The sequence below is a fragment of the Phyllobates terribilis genome, unplaced genomic scaffold (genome assembly GCF_046119375.1).
Source record: "Phyllobates terribilis strain yellow unplaced genomic scaffold, ASM4611937v1 Scaffold_2__4_contigs__length_985480577, whole genome shotgun sequence".
Classification (NCBI taxonomy): Eukaryota; Metazoa; Chordata; class Amphibia; order Anura; family Dendrobatidae; genus Phyllobates; species Phyllobates terribilis.
In genome coordinates, this window is record NW_027362762.1 from 17,016,647 (window position 1) to 17,030,456 (window position 13,810).

A 13,810-nucleotide genomic window follows, 5' to 3' on the forward strand; every position below is an offset into this window, starting at 1 on the left:
AAGAATATAACTACTATAATACTGCTCCTATGTACAAGAATATAACTACTATAATACTGCTCCCTATGTACAAGAATATAACTACAGTAATACTGCTCCCTATGTACAAGAATATAACTACTATAATACTGCCCCTATGTACAAGAATATAACTACTATAATACTGCCCCTATGTACAAGAATATAACTACTATAATACTGCCCCCTATGTACAAGAATATAACTGCTATAATACTGCCCTCTATGTACAAGATTATAACTACTATAATACTGCCCCCTATGTACAAGAATATAACTACTATAATACTGCCCCCTATGTACAAGAATATAACTACTATAATACTGCTCCTATGTACAAGAATATAACTACTATAATACTGCCCCTATGTACAAGAATATAACTACTATAATACTGCCCCCTATGTACAAGAATATAACTGCTATAATACTGCCCTCTATGTACAAGATTATAACTACTATAATACTGCCCCCTATGTACAAGAATATAACTACTATAATACTGCTCCTATGTACAAGATTATAACTACTATAATACTGCTCCTATGTACAAGAATATATCTACTATAATACTGCTCCTATATACAAGAATATAACAACTATAATACTGCCCCCTATGTACAAGAATATAACTACTATAATACTGCCCCTATGTACAAGAATATAACTGCTATAATACTGGCCCCTATGTACAAGAATATAACTACTATAATACTGCCCCCTATGTACAAGCATATAACTACTATAATACTGCCCCCTATGTACAAGAATATAACTGCTATAATTATGCCCCTATGTATAAGAATATAACTACTATAATACTGCCCCTATGTATAAGAATATAACTACTATAATACTGCCCCTATGTACAAGAATATAACTGCTATAATACTGCCCCTATGTATAAGAATATAACTACTATAATACTGCCCCCTATGTACAAGAATATAACTACTATAATACTGCCCCCTATGTACAAGAATATAACTACTATAATACTGCTCCTATGTGCAAGAATATAACTACTATACTACTGCCCCCTATGTACAAGAATATAACTACTATAATACTGCTCCTATGTACAAGAATATAACTACTATAATACTGCTCCTATGTACAAGAATATAACTACTATAATACTGCCCCCTATGTACAAGAATATAACTACTATAATACTGCTCCTATGTACAAGAATATAACTACTATAATACAGGTCCTATGTACAAAAATATAACTACTATAATACAGGTCCTATGTACAAGAATATAACTACTATAATACTGCCCCCTATGTACAAGAATATAACTACTATAATACTGCTCCTATGTGCAAGAATATAACTACTATAATACTGCCCCCTATGTACAAGAATATAACTACTATAATACTGCTCCTATGTACAAGAATATAACTACTATAATACTGCTCATATGTACAAGAATATAACTACTATAATACTGCTCCTATGTACAGGAATATAACTACTATAATACTGCTCCCTATGTACAAGAATATAACTACTATAATACTGCCCCTATGTACAAGAATATAACTACTATAATACTGCTCCTATGTACAAGAATATAACTACTATAATACTGCCCCTATGTACAAGAATATAACTACTATAATACTGCTCCTATGTACAAGAATATAACTACTATAATACTGCTCCTATGTACAAGAATATAACTACTATAATACTGCCCCTATGTACAAGAATATAACTACTATAATACTGCTCCTATGTACAAGAATATAACTATTATAATACTGCCCCTATGTACAAGAATATAACTACTATAATACTGCTCCTATATACAAGAATATAACTATTATAATACTGCCCCTATGTATAAGAGTGCAGAGATTCTTGCATTTTTGTATCTTCCCGTAGTTTTAGTATATGTGACGGAGGGGCTTCTTGTAGTTACTCCTTTTTCCTCTTTAAGTGGCTGAACAATATATAACACATAAAAAACTTACTTTCTTGAATCTTCATATAAAATGATATAAGCGGGGCGGTCGCAGGGTTCTATGTTACGACTGAGATCATCCAGCCACTGTTCTGCGTTTATAATGTTTACTAGATGGTGGCCCGATTCTAATGCATCGGGTATTCTAGAATAGGTATGCGGCCGACAGGGCGCAATCAGCAGAGCGGTGTTTAAATTTGGCGCCAAAATCGCTGATTGGTCACTTTTGCCGGCCTCGACCAATCTCCAAAACGGTGTTAAAATTTGGCGGCTATATCGCAGATTGGTCACGGCCGGCGGTCGCGACTAATCAGCAGAGCGGGGTTTAAATTTGGCGCCAATAATGCTGATTGGTTGCGGCCGGCGGTCGCAACCAATCAGAAGAGCGTTATTTAAATTTGGCGCCAATAATGGTGATTGGTCACGGCCGGGACCAATCAGCAGAGCGGTGTTTAAATTTGGCGCCAATAATGCTGATTATTTGCGACTGGTAAACGCGACCAATCAGCATAGCGGTGTTTAAATTTGGCGCCAATATCGCTGATTGGTCGCAGCCGGCCACCGCGACAAATCAGTAGAGCTATGTTTAAATTTGGAGCCAAAATCGCTGATTGCTCGAGGCCGGCAACCGCGACCAGTCAGCAAAGCGGTGTTAAAATTTGGCGCCTATATCGCAGATTGGTCACGGCCAGCGGTCGCGACTAATCAGCAGAGCGGCGTTTAAATTTGGCGCCAATAATACTGATTGGTCACGGCCAGCGAACGCGACCAATCAGCAGAGCGGGGTTTAAATTTGGCACCTATATCGCAGATTGGTCACGGCCGGCGGTCGCGACCAATCAGCAGAGCGGTGTTTACATTTGGCGCCAAAATCGCTGATTGGTCGCGGCCGGCAACTGTGACCAATCAGCAAAGCGGTGTTGAAATTTGGCGACTATATTGCTGATTGGTCACGGCCGATGGTCGCGACTAATCAACAGAGCGGGGTTTAAATTTTGCGCCAATAATGCTGATTGGTCACGTTCGCTGGCCGTGACCAATCAGCGGAGCGGGGTTTAAATTTTGCGCCAATAATGCTGATTGGTCACGTTCGCTGGCCGTGACCAATCAGCGGAGCGGGGTTTAAATTTTGTGGCAATAATGGTGATTGGTCACGGCCGGCAATTTGGCGCCAACAATGCTGATTAGTCGCGGCCGGCAACCGCGACCAATCAGCAGAGCGGGGTTTAAATTTGGCGCCAATAATGCTGATTGGTCGCAATCACCGGCCGCGACCAATCATCAGAGCGGTGTTTAAATTTGGCACCAAAATCGCTGATTGGTCGCGGCTGGCAACCGCGACCAATCAGCAGAGCGGGGTTTAAATTTGGCGCCAATACTGCTGATTGGTCATGGCCGGCAACCGCAACCAATTAGCAGAGCGGTGTTTAAATTTTGCGCCAATATTGCTGATTGGTCGCGGACGGCAACTGTGACCAATCAGCAGAGCGGGGTTTAAATATGGCTCCAATACTGCTGATTGGTCGCGGTTGCCGGCCGCAACCAATTAGCAGAGCGGGGTTTAAATTTGGCGCCAATCTCGCTGATTGGTCGCGGCTGGAGTCCGCGACCAATCAGCAGAGCGTTGTTTAAATTTGGCGCCAATCTCGCTGATTGGACGCGTCTAGCGTCCGCGACCAATCAGCAGAGCGTTGTTTAAATTTGGCGCCAAGCTCACTGATTGGTCGCGGCTGGCGTCCGCGACCAATCATCACAGTAGTGTTTAAATGTGGCGGCAAGATCGGTGATTGGTCGCGGCCGCTATTTAAGTGTGGCGCCCAAATCGGTGATTGGTCGCGGGCAGCGGCCGCGACCAATCAGCTGAGCGGTGTTTAACTTTAGCGCCAAGATCACTGATTGGTCGCGTGCGGAGAGCGCGACCAATCAGCGAATCGTATTGGTGAGGAGAGGGGAGCGGAATCGTATTACTGAGGACCGGGGAGCGCCGCTGCCTGTGCGGATACTTCTGCTGCGAGAAGCCGGGACATGAGCGACTGCTCGCAGCAGAAGTATCCGGACCCGCAGCGCCGCTCCCCGGTCCTCCCTTCACACCCTAGCCGCTGATGTCCCCACAGTATCCGCATGGTGTTACTAAGGTCCGGACATTTGTGTTAAAAATCGCTGATTGGTCGCTGGCGCTGCCCGGGACCAATCACCGATTTGGGCGCCAAATTTAAATATCGTCCGCGACCAATCACCGATCTTGGCTCCACATTTAAACACCGCTGTGCTGATTGGTCGCCGAAGCTGGGCGCGACCAATTATCGATTTTGGTGCCACATTTAAATATCGTCCGCGCCCAATCAGTACAGCAGTGTTTAAATGTGGAGCCAAGATCGGTGATTGGTCGCGGCCGATATTTAAATTTGGCGCCAAAATCGGTGATTGGTCGCGGGCAGCGTCCACGACCAATCAGCACAGTCACAGTAGTGTTTAACTTTTGCGGCAAGATCAGTGATTGGTCGCGGGCCAAGACCGCGACCAATCACCAATTTGTGCGGCACATTTAAATAGCGGCCGCGACCAATTAGATGTCAGCGCCGCTCCCCGGTCCTCCCTCGACACGCTGCCCGCGACCAATCACCGATTTGGGCGCCAAATTTAAATATCGGCCGCGACCAATCACCGATCTTGGCTCCACATTTAAACACCGCTGTGCTGATTGGTCGCGGACGCTATTTAAATGTGGCGCCAAAATCGATGATTGGTCGCGCCCAGCGACCAATCAGCACAACGGCGTTTAAATTTGCTGCCCATCTCACTGATTGGTCGCGGTGGCCGGCCGCGAATAATCAGCAGAGCGGCGTTTAAATTTGCCGCCCATCTCGCTGATTGGTCACGGCCGGCCACCGCGACCAATCAGAAGAGCGGCGTTTAAATTTGCCGCCCATCTCGCTGATTGGTCGCGGTCGTGGGCCCGGGAGCGGCGCTGCTTTTGCGGCTCCGTATTAGCGAGGACCGGGGAGCGGCGCTGCCTGTGCGGCTCCTTCTGCTGCGAGAAGCCGGGAGAGGAGCGGCTACTCGCAGCAGAAGCATCCCGACCGGCGGCGCCGCTCCCCGGTCCTCCGTTCACACTTGCTGTCGGGAGATCAGCGGGCCAAGCCGCTGATCTTCCGACGTTAGCCGCATGGAGGTCAGCGGCGCCGGTCGGGGTAGCTGTGCTGCTAGCGCCGCTCATCTCCCCGCTGCATCGCCGCTGACCTCCGTCCGGCAGATGAGCCGCTAACAGCCGCCATCTTTTTTCAGAAATCCCGCGGCGCTGATTGGCCGCTGCCGGACCAATGAGCGATGCGGGATTTCCTGGACAGACAGACGGGATAAGACAATTATATATATAGATATGAAGATTCAGGAAGATACGTTTTTTATTCGTTATATGTTTCTTTATCTTCTTTGAATGTTTCTTCGGTGGAGCGATTAGACTGCGGCGGCTTTTGAATATACGACATCATGGTTCCATTTTCCATTGAGACTTCTATCTTCTCTTGCAGTGGGTATATCTGCCTAAATGTATATTCATATAGTGAGAATCAGTATATAGGGGGCGCTCCGCCCGGCTGTACATGTCTCTATACCATGAGGGAGGGGCCCAGACTTCTCTGACTTTATTATATTCTGCTCTGCACTTTCTTACTTTTTGATAAATATAAAATATGTTTTTCTTTAGTTTTCCAGTGACACACGACTGATGCTTTATACTGCAGCTGCTTTCTTCTTGTATTACACATTGTTTGCTGTTATGAAATAAAGTTTTATACCCATGATGTGGATGTTTACAGGATTTTGTGTGTGGGGGGTATTACATGTTTGGGGTTTTTTTTGGATTGTTAGCGGGGTCCCGTATCAGAAGATTGCACGTGCCCCTGGGTATTTGCTCGGAGTTCAGCTTTCCATTTGCTTTCCCAGCTGCAGTCTATGACTTCGCACCCCCCGTAGACCTCACTTATTAGGGTGTGGGGGACCTCATTCTCCACTTGTCTGGCCTCTTTAATTTGATGTAACTCTCTACACCTCAGATAATTAGGAGCGCAGGGAACCATTTGTCCCGCAACCGCTTGTCCCATCCCAATATTAAATTTCATGTTGCCCTCGAGGTCGTGTTTGCAGCGCTGCTCTGGAACTCTGTTCGCTGCGTCACAGTCAGTACACACTACTTGGCAGAGGCACTCACGTCAGTTTTACTAGTCATCTGGCTAACTAACCTGAAGAGTTCAAAAATTACCCCCAAATTAGTTCACCATAACATGCCCCATGTGCGACGCCAACCTGTGTCCTATCTCTTCAGACCTCTCCTCCTCTAACAGCAGATTTACATGAAATTTACACAATTAGGCAAATAAATAGTAGTCTAGATGCACATCCGTATATGTATTCATAGACACAAGCACATACGCTATATACTCCACACACATTACACACATACAGTGCAGACATACACCGTCCGTGCAGGTCACTTGGGCACTGCCTCCATCACGCAGCAGTGGCCATTACTCATCCCATAAATGAGAAGAAAACATCAGCAGAATGAGGAGGAGGAGGCGGAGGACACCCAGCAGACAGCGAGCCCCCTGCGGACTGGCTGATCTGCTCTCAGCCCGCCTTGTGGACAGCTTGCCCCTCCCTCCTGATCCCGATTGAACACTAGTTACAACAGCAGGAGGAAGCGCTGGCTGTTGTAATGTAAAAGAAGGACCTGAGGTTAGAGAGCAAAGTTCCAGGCTGCAGAAATAATCTGACAAAAAATAAATGGCCACAGCTTTGTTTATATCCTCATGGCTACAGTTATCTTTGTAGGAGACAGAGAATGCAGTAAATGCTCATACAGCCCCCACCATACAGCAGCCACAGGGCGGCATGCTACGGATGGACTTCTACCAAAGCCAGGATACTACAGGGGCACCAATGACCCTACTGAAGACCCTCACTTTGGTGCTTATCCACTGTGTCCCTCCCCATAGTAAATTACCAGCGGACAGACTTCTAAAAAGGAAACCCCCCGCTAAAGACCACGCAATGAAAGGTAGCCAATAAGTTTCATAGTGGGGATAGTGTCAAAGCTGACTCTCCAGAAACATGGAATCCAGGGAGGAGACCAGTAACCAACCAGGAAAGAGGTGGCATAAGGCAGAGTGTCATAGGTGTAATTGTAAAATCTATAAAGCCATCTCATAGTTCTCATAGTTAATTATAACTTGGAAAGGGAACAAAAGCTAGCACTCTAAGACACTCCACATAAGCCCGGAACAGCGGAGACCCCCCGCATGTCAATAGGTAATTAAAGTGGGTTATCTGATGGACTGCAGACAGAAACCCAAAGCACAGCTTGCAGAAGAATTTGGGAGGTGACAGATTCATGGCTTGCCTATATTCAGAGAACTGCAAGCAGACTGTTTGAGTCCGGACTCCAGTTATGAATATTGGGGTTTTTGTGAACAGCCTAGGTTCTACAGTATTGGGAGACATATTTTCAGCGCCATGACAAATGAAACATTTATTTACATCACTGTGTGGTCTGTGCAAGAGCGCCAAATTAATATCGGATAGAGGGTTAACATTATATATGCCATGTTTCCTATCTATGGAAAATTAAAATCATGATAGGAAATATGGCATAAATATCCCCCACCTAGGACCTCCAGGGGCAAAGATATCCTGAAATTTGGGGATCCCATAATTTTCTAAAGACCTAGCCACATCCCACAACCAGCCCCCATATGAGCTCACTGAGGAGAGTTATGTGGGCATAACCTTTATCTAAAAAAAAAATCAGAGTTTAATAATAATAATGTTTATATAGCGCCAACATAATCCACAGCGCTTTACAAACATTATCATCACTATCCCCATTGGGGCTCACAATCTACATTCCCTATCAGTATGTCTTTTGGAGTGTGGGAGGAAACCCATGCAAATACGGGGAGAACGTACAAACTCCTTGCAGATGTTGTCCTTGGTGGGATTTGAACCCAGGACTCCAGCACTGCAAGGCTGCAATTCTAACCACTGAGCCACCATGCTGAGAGTTTGAGTTTTTGTCTTTGTCAGTCCTGGAAGACACAGTTCACTGTGGTTCTGTACCATTTCCCTAAAAGGAGTTCTTCCCTCCACTACGATCTACGCCATTTCCGTGACACAGGTTTAGTACTTTTCTTTTGTTATTAATTTTTATTTTATGTAATTGTATATATTGTATTGTTTTTGTTCACATTTTGTAACATCTTTGTATAGTTTTTATAAACACTGCCTTTCTTTCCGAATTAAATATATCAATGTAATAGCTCTGTTCCTCTTGCTCTGTAAACCGCAGCCCTGAAGCCATATGCTACCTGTAACAAGTGTCCAATCGGCCTGTATAAACGATTGGTTGTGTCAGCAAGTTCCTTTTTTTTATTGTGGAGCTGGCAGTGACCATACAGGGCTATATATACTGTATATATTCCATGCTTTGAAATTGGATGAGTATATACTATACACTCACTGTGAGTTCTCCAATAACCAGCCTAGTGGTAAAAACAGACGCGGCCTCGTCCATCACTTGTCAGTCAATTGCGTAATTGCCCTGATGATTGGAGGCGGAGGAGTGTTGGTTCTTGACAAATTGGTACAAGCTGGGAGGTCTGTAGGATACCCCTGGTTCAGTAATTCCTGACACAGAGTGTTCAAGAACATCGATGGATCTGTATCAGGAACTGGTAGACTTTGCCACTCACATAGTTTACAGGTGAAACATCTTTATTTTACATGCATCGTCATAAAAACTTGTGATAAAAACCATTTCACATTCATTGTTAGAGTCCTGAGTAGAAAATCTTACTACTCACCCCCACTTCTAGTTATCTTTGATGGTGGCACGTAGATACTTTAACTATGCTATGTTTGTGTGACTGTCTTCTACTGGAAATATACTGATATATACCTGATGACGGCGATGGACCATCCTTGAAACACATAGTCCATTAAAATTTTCATCCTACCAGGATCCGGCTTGTCTCCTCCTTGCAACGCCCGGATGATACCGCTCTTTTCCATTCCATTGTATGTCTTCTACTGGCATGAAACAGTAACCTCTATTCTCCAAGTACGTTCCAAGGAGTTTGGTCATATATGCAAATGTTGATCACATGAAGTCTTATGACCTAGCGGCAAATGGTCAAGTTGCCAAACAGGAGTTTTTGTGAAGGCTAAGAGGCAACAGATTTGAACAGAGTTGTAAAATTGATTTACAGCAACGAGCTAACACCAGTGACACTGTTTTTGTATTTATGACAGTCTGCTGGCAAGCACTTCAACAGCACTCCCTTCCGACAGACATAGTTTATTTGTGTACTTCACAGAGCAGCATAGCAAAAATCCACAGTGCTAGCCATGGTGCCTTTTCACTGTCAACTCTTCAGTATGGCAACATGCATGTTACAGTCACGCTGCCGCTCATCCTGATCACTGAATGTGAATACTACAATTAGCATTATCTTCAGACTGGGGAACGCAGCAGTCCACTGTCTCTATTGGTCCCTGGAGTCTTGTGATGGCAGGTGCATCTGTGACCATAACATAACTAATGTCCCCTGTGGCAGAGAAGTCAACAGCAATCACCAACAATCCCAATTTTGTCAGGACAGTCCGGTGAACTGGAGATAAAAGGGTATGAATCAGGTAAGAATGGTCATCAATCATCATTCTACTTGAAATCATCCTACCAGCAAAATAGGTGTAATGCTTACCCTAAGGGCTGTTTCACACGTCCATGTGCCTGGTGCGTGTGGTGCCAGTTTCCACATTTACTGGAGACACTGATACACAAAGACCCATTCAAATCTATGTGTCTGTGCACATGTCAGTGTGTTTCCACGGACCATGTATCCATGTGCTCCACACACTGACATGTCTGTTTACACGCTGCACAGTCCTCAAAATGTCCCACACTGAACATACGGATGACATCTGTGTGTCATCAGTGTGACATGTACCGGCGCCTGGGAATCAGTGTACAGTTAGCGCTGTTCCCAAGCGCCGGGTGCTGAACGCTGACCTCATCATTGTCCCTTGCTTGTGCAGTAATCAGCATGAGCAAGGGACAATGTTGGGAGTAGTAGTGTCTGCTCCTGCAGTGTCCATGTGTAAAAATAAGAATAAAATAATAAAATCCATATACTCACCTGTCCGGTCTGGAGATGTCCCCTGCTGTAATCCTCTGACTGCTGACACCGAGGAGGCGGGGAGAATGACTTGCTCCAGTGAGCAGGCCACGGAGCTGCGCTGAGCTCAGGAGCAGTGTCCTGTCACTCAGTGAGCTCCGCTCAGGACAGGGCCCCGCTTGCTGGAGCGACTCATTCTCCCCGGCATGAGCAGTCAGATGGATTACAGCAGGGGACATCTTTGGACAAGTGAGTATAAGGATTTTATTATTTTATTCTTATTTTTAAACATGGAAACTGCGGGAGCAGACTACTACTCCCAACATTGTCCCTTTCTCGTGCTGATCACAGTGCGATCAAGGGACAATGATGAGGGAAGCGTTCAGCACCCGGCACTTGGGAACAGCGCTAACTGTACACTGATTCCCAGGCGCTGGTACGTGTGCTCCTGATGTGGCACACGGGCGGCACACAGTTGCTACACATGGACACGGATATCTCTGGTATGGGTTTTTCCAGTACTGGAAAAATCAGGATGTGTGATACTGGCCTAAAAGGAAACGTCATACACCTAAAAACAACGACTCACTCTACAGTGCGTTTCTCCACCTCAAGCCGTAAAATAGCTTCATAGATGTAAAATGGCAAAATGTTATGGCCAATCGACTGAGAGAAGCCAAAAAATTCTGACCTGGACAGCTCGGGTCATATTTCTGGGAAAGCTAACCCACCGGGGCACGATACTTATTGTGACATTACCCGGCTGAAATGGAAGGCCAAAAAAATGATGAAAGAGGAGAAAAATTGAGAGAAAGAGACAAGAAAAAGATTCCAAAAAGTTCTCTACCTACTGGTCCAAATTGTGGAGGGCGCAGACCACTAAATACTGTGGCCCCGATTAATCAAGGTCGGCGTTTTTCACGGGGTGAGGCGTGAAGTGGTGTGAGCCTCCGTTGGACTGGGGTAGATTTGTGGCATAAGGTATGCCACCGCTCCTCTTGAATTTGATGAGCGGGGAGTCACGAGGGTCACGATCCTCCATCCTGCTCCTGTCCCAGTTCCACCAGCATTGTCAGAGGTGGCCAAGCATGACGTGAAAATGCCATAAGTCACAATTTTATTTTGTAGCCTGCGTTGTGAGACATTTTGGATCTTTTAAAGCTTTTTACATGAGTTTTTCGGCATAAAAGTATTAATGAATTAGAACCAATGTGTCTTAGGATACATGTGGCAGAGGGGTCTTTTGGCATCTGAAGGCTCCAGGTTTGGGGGATGCAACAATGTGACTGTAAATCCTAATAAGATAAGATAAGATATACTTTATTTATCCCGGAGGAAATTGCGGTATCACAGCAGCAGAACACAGATCTCGAACATGACACATATGATAACATAACATTTGGAATGCTTTAGACATTGCTTTTCAGACATTTGTTAAACACCCCCATAGCTGTTGGAACAAACGATCTTCTGTATTTTTCCTTTTTACACCTTAGTTGTATTAGGCGATTGCTGAATGTGCTCTTCTGTTTCGCAAACAGTTCATAAAGCGGGTGTGTGTTGTTGCCCATTATAGCTCTGCACTTCTTCTTAATCCTATCCTCTACCACCTCTTCAAAAGTCCCAAGCTGTAGGCCCACTGTCGCGCTAGCCTTCTTTATAAGTTTGTTGAGCTTGTTGGCGTCAGCAACACGCACACTGTTACCCCAGCAAATTATTGCCGCAAAGGTGGCACTAGCCACAATGGATTGGTAGAACACCTCAAGCATTTTGCCACACACATTAAAAGACCTTAACTTCCTTAGGAAGTACAATCTACTCATCCCCTTCTTGTAGACCTTCTCCATGTGGCACTTCCAGTCTAGCTTGCTATCCAGGTAAACCCCCAAATATTTGAAACTGTCCACCATCTCCACATCCTGACCGTCAATGGTAACAGGTAGGCATACCTTCTTGCACCTTCCATAGCTCATCACCAACTCCCTGGTTTTCTTAACATTTAGTTCTAGATGGTTAGCCTGGCACCATACTACAAAGTCCGCAACCACCCTTCTATATTCCTCTTCATCCCGGTCCTTCCCAATACCGCCAACTATCACAGAGTCATCCGAGTACTTCTGGAGGTGACAACGGTCTGATTTATACTGAAAGTCAGCTGTGTACAATGTAAAGAGGAATGGCGACAGCACTGTTCCTTTCGGGGCTCCGACACTGCTCAGTACACTATCTGATGTAGCCGTCCCCCACCTAACAAACTGTGGCCTATCCGACAGGTAGTCAATTATCCAATTCACAAGTCCCTCATCCACCGCCATTTTAATCAACTTTCCACGCAGTAAGAGTGGCTGTAATGTGTTGAACGCACTAGAGAAATCAAAGAACAAAGCACGCACAGTGGTTCCATCATTGTCCAAAAAGGAATGTACTGTTTGTAGCAGAGACTCTACAGCATCGTCCACCCCCAGTCCCTGCCGGTACGCAAACTGAAGAGCATCAGTATGCGCCATCACCCTCGGACACAAGTGAGCAAGTACTATTCTCTCCAAGGACTTCATCGCATGCGATGTTAAGGCCACCGGTCTATAGTCCCCCGGGGAAGCCGGGAAGGTAGTCTTGGGAACCGGCACCAGGCAGGAAGTCTTCCATAGCACTGGTACTCTCTTTGATTGTAAGCTCTGGTTAAAGAGATGCTGGAAGACAGTACACAACTGATTTGCACACACTCTGAGGACATGTGGACTGAGACCGTCAGGCCCTGCTGCTTTGCCAATGGCCAGCTTACTAAACTGGTCCCTCACGTCATTTTTGGAGACCGAGAAATGATCTATTTCACCCCCTGTTAATTTAGCTAGTTGTTCCCCGGCCTCCTCCCCCTTCCCTGCTGCTACCGCACCTTTATTGCTGAATCTATTGAAGAACTCATTCATTTCATTAGACATTCTAAGTCCACCACCCCCCTGCTCCGACCTTGCCTTAAACCCAGTCACTAGCTTCATTCCAGCCCACACCTCTCTGGAGCTTTTTTGTGCAAATTGATTTTCTAATTTAACTCTGAATGCCTCACGGGCAATCTTAATTTTCCCCTTTAGGTCTCGCTGTATAATTTTCAATGCCTCCTTGTCCTTCCTTTTAAAAGCCAGTTTTTTCATGTTTAGTAAATGTTTCAACTCTTTTGTAATCCATGGCTTATTGTTTGCATAACACCGAATCTCTTGAACAGGTACTACTATGTCCATACAGAAGTTGATGTAATCAGTAACTCTGCCAGTAATCTCATTAACATCACAATTCTCTTTCATGGTACACAACACCTCCCAGTCTGTACAATCAAAGCAGTCTTGTAACGCCTCCTCTGCAGCTGGACACCACTTCCTTATCTTTTTAATTGTCAATGGTTGTTTGCGGACGTCTGGTTGGTAAGCAGGAGACAATAGTATGAGGTTGTGGTCAGATTTCCCCAGGGGAGGTAATGCAGCCGATGAATAAGCATTCTTAACATTAGCAAAGAGGAGATCCAGTGTGTTGTTGTCCCGTGTAGGACATTTGACATATTGATAGAACTTTGGTATTGCAGATGAGATCTTTACTCGATTGAAATCCCCAGAAATTACAGTTAGAGAGTTTGGGTGTTTAGTCTGAAGC